Source organism: Scyliorhinus torazame, chromosome 8, assembly GCF_047496885.1.
Source record: "Scyliorhinus torazame isolate Kashiwa2021f chromosome 8, sScyTor2.1, whole genome shotgun sequence".
In the NCBI taxonomy this organism is placed as follows: Eukaryota; Metazoa; Chordata; class Chondrichthyes; order Carcharhiniformes; family Scyliorhinidae; genus Scyliorhinus; species Scyliorhinus torazame.
In genome coordinates, this window is record NC_092714.1 from 225,890,202 (window position 1) to 225,896,201 (window position 6,000).

Genomic DNA, 6,000 nt, shown 5'->3' on the forward strand with positions numbered 1-6,000 from the left:
GGGACTTAACTGTTCGTGCCGTTCCTGAAGGAGCACGGCCGAAAGGGTGCGGTCTGTGCTTGCTACCTATATAGCGTAAGGGGCAAGCGGGTCTGGAACTTGTAGTGCGGGGGTGGCTATGAGCGCCTGTTTTAATGATTCCACAGCATCCGTATGCTGCGGAAGCCATTCCCAGGGGGCTCCTTTCTTTAGGAGGTCTGAGAGGGGTGCTACCTTGCTGGCGAAACCGTCAATGTGGTTTTGGCAGTAGCCAACCAGTCCTAAAAACGACCGGAGGGCTGAAACGTTCTGGGGAAGGGGCAATTTAGCAATCGAGTCAATCCTTTTATGCTCGATCTCGTGTTTACCGTGCGTGATAATTGTTCCCAAATATATCACCTTGTCTTCCAAAATCTGGGCCTTTTTGGGGTTAACTTTACAACCAATTGAATGTAAAAGTTCCAGGAGTTTGGACAGAGGCTTGATGTGCTCTTCCTTGGTGTCGGTCTGCAGTAGTAGGTTGTCTACGTACTGGACCAGACATTCGGGGCGAGAAAATTTGGCTAAACCATTTGCCAGACGTCGGTGGAAAATGGAGGGGGAGTTGTGGAATCCTTGTGGCAGGCATGTCCACGTGTACTGTTGATTTTTAAAGGTGAAGGCAAATTTGTACTGGCACGCCTTTGCCAATGGAATGGACCAGAATCCATTACTGGCATCCAAAACTGTAAAGTATCGGGAATTGAGTCCCTGCTTGAGCATGGTCTCGGGACTTGTTGCTACTGTGGGGGCTGCTGTGAGGGTGATTTTGTTGAGTTCCCGGTAATCGATGGTCAGTCGCCATGATCCATCGGGCTTTCTCACTGGCCAAATCGGGGCATTATTAGTGGAGGCTACTGATCTAAGTACGCCCTGCTCTAATAAGCTGTCTATTACCTTTGGGTTTTCTCCCTCTGCCTCTTGGGGAAATCCATACTGTTTTGGGGGTCTAGGGTCAGGTCCTGTGATTTGTACGGAACCAGCCATCTGTCCACAGTCGTGTTTGTAGGTCGCGAATGCTGCCCTGTTCTTTTACAGAACTGCCCTAACCTGCTTGTCCGTGCTAAGCGTGGTCAGGTTGAACCAAAATTCGCCTACTGCGCTAATTTTGTTCGCGTATTCACCTATGTTGAGCGTTGCGGGGGCTCTTGCAGATTTTGCCATTTTCCAGACACATTGGTTGACTGGATCAAAGGATAGGTTGTGTCAATTCATAAAGTAAATTCCCAGAATGTGTTCTGCTGTGTGGGGCAGGTCAACTAAAACTACGGGATGCTTGGTGGTGATGATGCCGATTTGAATGGGTACAGGGGCTGTGATGTGTCCCTGCTGTGAGTGGCCTGTAAAGCCGCTGAGGGTGATAGTGGCTGTAGTGGGCCACTTGTCTTTCTGGAACATGGTGGAGGAATTTATTGTGGTGTGGGACCCTCCTGTGTCCCAGAGAAACTCGATGGGCTGTCCCCGAATTCCTGCTGCAACTACCGGTCGTCCGGACCTATCCCAAAGGGTGTCGCAGACCCAACTGGGGGAGCCCGTACATCGTCAGTCCGTTCCGGTCAGATCCGTCTGATCTGAACGGGTGCTCACACTGTGTATGGGCTCTGCCTTATTCCTACTTAGAGTGCCCGTTTGCTGGGCTCTCTGTGGCTTTCGTGGGGCATTGCATTCCCTTGCAAAGTGTCCCAACTGTCCACAGTTGTAACACTCCTGTGACTTTTGTGGGGGGCTGTTCTTTCCTTCATTTACCCATGCAGGGTTCTGGTGTGATTTTACTGCCTGTATGTCCGCTTCTGCCTGCTTTTCTTCGGGATTTTTAACTGTGGGTTTGTTTTGTACAGACTGCTCCTAGGTGCGGGACAATCTTTTTACTACCCATTTCTCATTATGAGCCTCCTCTGAGGGATCATAATTCGCACAAGCTTTTTGTCCTGTTTCTGTGGCATGGGAGATAAGGGTGCGGGTCCATTTGGCCATGTTGTCTGGGGACAAATGGGCGCGGTCTAAGTCTCCAAAAACTGCTGCAAAGTGGATCCACAGGCGTCCAGCAAACGCTGTGGGGTGCTCGGTTTTCTTATGCCTGCATTTGTTGAGGCCATCTATGGGGTCACCCCGGTTATACCCGATCGCATCTAGGACCGTGGTATGCATTTCTGCAAGGGTGCCTCCTCCTACATTCTGTGGGTCAGGAAGGGCTGCTACGACCGAAGGGTCTAAACTTAAAACCGTGAGCTTTACGTGCTCTCGCTCATCCAGGCCGTACATGGTCGCCTGCTGCTTTACTCTGGCAAAGAAATGGTGGGGGTCTGAGGTGGGGAGGAATGGTGTGATTTTCTCGCACGCGTCCCGTAATAGGGTCACTGTTAAGGGGATGGTATACAAAAATTCTGTGTCGTGCGGCGGGTGGTGACTGGGTTCATCGGAGCCTGAACTATCTGCTCTGTGGGGGGTTGGGGTGCTTTCCTATTTTGGGCTTTTCCCTGCGCATATGTTCCCTGAACATATCTCTGTGCTGTCTCGTTTAATTCTTCGCAATCAGGGCCGTCTTACTCATCTAATTTTGCTCCAAAGGTTTCCTGGAATCCTTTTTGGACTGAAAGCAGAGATTGCAGCTCTGCAATCTGCTTCCGGCACTTTGCGTCGTCTAGTGAGCTTTGTCTTTGCTCTGTGGTGCCAGTATGGAGTGCTCTTAACGCTGCCTTCAGGTCACTACACTGCCTCTGCAATGCTTCTACCTGCTTCTCGGTTTCCTCTCGTACCAGGACTGCACATTGCGTGTCCTGATAGAGCTTTTCATAATGGAACTGGAAGCTGCTTAAGTGCGCCAGACAAGACTGGTGAGCCATCTTGACATCATCTTTTGCTGCCAGCTTCCTCCTTAATTCTACATTCTCTCTTTCTACCTCTCTTACACGACCTTACTCATTCGATGTATGCCTTCTATCTCTTTCTGGAGCGTCCTAACGACCTCCTCTGTGCCTCGCAACTGTGCCAAGCAGGACACGATTGCCATTGGCTTGCGAGCTTTCCCTAAGCTCTTTTTGTGAAACTCACTCAGGTTCTCCCACCAAGTATGTCCTATACTCCCGGGACCTGTTTCCTCATTGCTACAGAATTCGCTCCAAAGGGGCCATCCTTTCCCTTTGAGGTACTTCCTGATTTCTTCCTCCCATACGGGACATTGTCCTACTCTACTGCTGCTGGTCGCTGTGACCGCATATTCCTCTGGGTTCATGAGGCGCTGCATTGCCATCTTTCCTATCCAAATGCTTCTTTTAAATTTGGAACAGGGGGACTAAGGCGGTGCTGTAAATACGGGTACGGCTTCCGCTAATTTCCGAAATACAAACTCCCGACAGTTTTTCGCAAAAAAAAAATCTATCAGTTTACCTTATAGCCCTGTTAGTTATGCATGCATACACACACTTCCGAATTATGAGGATTGATCAGAACTGCTTGAACACTTGTGGTTTTCTGTTCCCAATTGGATCTCTAATTCAAATTTTTGGGTTCTCCCGGAGTGGTTAAGCCACTTCTAGTTTGGGTCCCGTCAGAATGTCGGCAGTAATATGTTGCTAACTTTTGGTTGGTCCAATTGGCTCTGTTTTATAACCTTTGCTCTCGAGTCGCCAGGTATCTTTATGATACCGCCACGAGGTTCAAGTCCAAGTAATGATCAATACACCGATTAGTAAGATTCAAATCAAAGCACATTTATTATACACAGTAATCGCTACTCATGCACAAATTCTACGTCTAAGCTACTTCTACAACTAACAGGCCTATACTTAGCTTCCGACTGGCCCACCAGGTCAGGGGAACAAATGGCCTTTCGTTCGGGTTCTGAGTCTGCGGGATTCGAAGTTGGTACGGATTGGTAGTTAGGAGCGCCTATCTCGTAGCGAGTGTTGACTTAAGACTTACTGTCTCTCGGTGGCAGCTGCACCGGTCACTGTCAAGGATTGGTTCGCGTTGCTGAGTGACCCGGTCAAGATGAACGATTTGAACTTGGGGCTTAACTTTTATAGTCTCCAGGGGCTTCCCACCTTTCGGGCCGGACCCTATACCTGGTTCTAGGTGATTGGACTTTGTTCCAATCGCTTGGTTCGATTTCTCCAATACTGGAGCGGTTCCCTGATCGATGGGCGGTCTTGAGGTGTTCGTTAATCTTTTTTGTGTTGGCTCCTGCTGGCGCTGGGGAGTCTGGCTTAGTTTTGTGTGTCCCAAATGTTTCTATTGTTCCTGGGGATTGCTCATTAGTATGTAGATGGCTTCTACATTATTATGCTGATGGTCGCTGGTATCGATGCTGTCTGGGCTTTTGCAGAGTTAAATACACAGCAAACCTGCACCTGCTGGTTTCTGCCTGTGTTGGCTGAATTTCCCTTCAGCCTTTGCCGTTCGCCATTTTAAATTGGGACTTGGCCAACTCAGGTGGCTACAGTTGTCAATCACAGCTTAGTAAGGGAAATGAATGAATGGCTTACAGTTCAAGGATATGAAAGGGTTCAAACACAGCCTCTTGCGAGATTCACAGAGTTTGAGATGTCTTGCGAGATTCAGCTGAACCTCGTGAGAGGTCATGATCTGGATCTTGCCCACGCTGGGTCCAGATCAACATATTTAAATATGAGCTATTAGGTTAATTTAAAAATGCATGCGCCAGAGTCTCTGGGCTCCCGGGACCTAACAGCCTCCCCCAGCAAGGCCTCAACTGGTCACCGTTTAGTACTGGTCCACAAAAATGTGGACAAGGTGTAATTGGACCTGGGAGTTTCCCAGTGATTTGGAGGCCCCTGGGCGATTGGTGACAGGGCATGGTGGCGCTCCCCCTGGCACTTGGGCACTTTGGCACTGCCTGGGTGCCTGGGTGGCCTGAAGGAGGCCATGCCCATGAAAGGAGAATGAAAGGGGTAAGAGGGCGGGTGGTGGGGGGGGGATCATAAGGGTTGGATGGTGAAGGGTGGGAGTTCTGAAAGGGGTGTCCAAAATGGGTCTGGGGAGGCCTGAAAAGGAGGGGGCCTTCAGCGATCCCATAGCGGGGTGTCATCACTTGGGGGGATGTGCGGTAATGCCCATGTGTGCGGTGGGGGGGTGACAATGTCTGTGGGTGGAGGATGTGGGGTGTACAGTCCATCGTGAAACTGCTTGATCCGCAGATTCTGCCTTCTCAATCTATTTTCCTGCTCCTCCACCTTTGCTCTCAATTTCTTGCAAAGGTCTCCTGTTTCTCTGTTAACTTGCTATAAATATAGCAAGTCAATATGGTCGCCTTTCTTAATCCTAATTATGAGTGTACTTTCAGAGTCGCCGGGTATCTCTCGATACCGTCACAAGGTTCAACCCGAATACCGATCGAAGAGCCAATACACCAGTTAGTTAGTTCAAAATCAATACTATTTATTTATACACAGTAAGATCTACTCATGCACGATAATACTACAAACTAAACTATCTTTATCACTTGTTTTCTCGGCTACTAAATGTACATATGTGTCAAAGTCAAACTCATGTGAAGGTCAACCCATGACGTTTGGTTTAAAATGTCATACTCCTTCATGTACCTCATGTAAAAGTGAACCTTAGTTTTCTCAAGGGATGTGAGGTTCCTCAAGCTCACTTAGAAATTGGGACACCCTTTATAAATGGTGGCCCAATCTCTGAGGAGCCGGTCTTGCCGGCAGGTTGAGCTCCATTTGCTGTAAACAATTTCAAAGTGTGCGCTGGACCAAGAAACATAGAAACATAGAAAATAGGAGCAGGAGGAGGCCATTCGGCCCTTCAAGCTGGGAATTATCTGACTCCCCAGGGAGAAATCACATGGGCGTCGTTTAGTACTCCTATTTAAAAACGTGAAGCTGGTGTGATGGCTTCTGAGTTGAAGTGAGGAGGTGAGTAGCCATTTCCATTTTCTGGCATGCAGCTCAAGGGCACCAGAGCTGCTGCCCCAGTGCTTGGAGTGATGATAACCCACTGTGAGGAAAG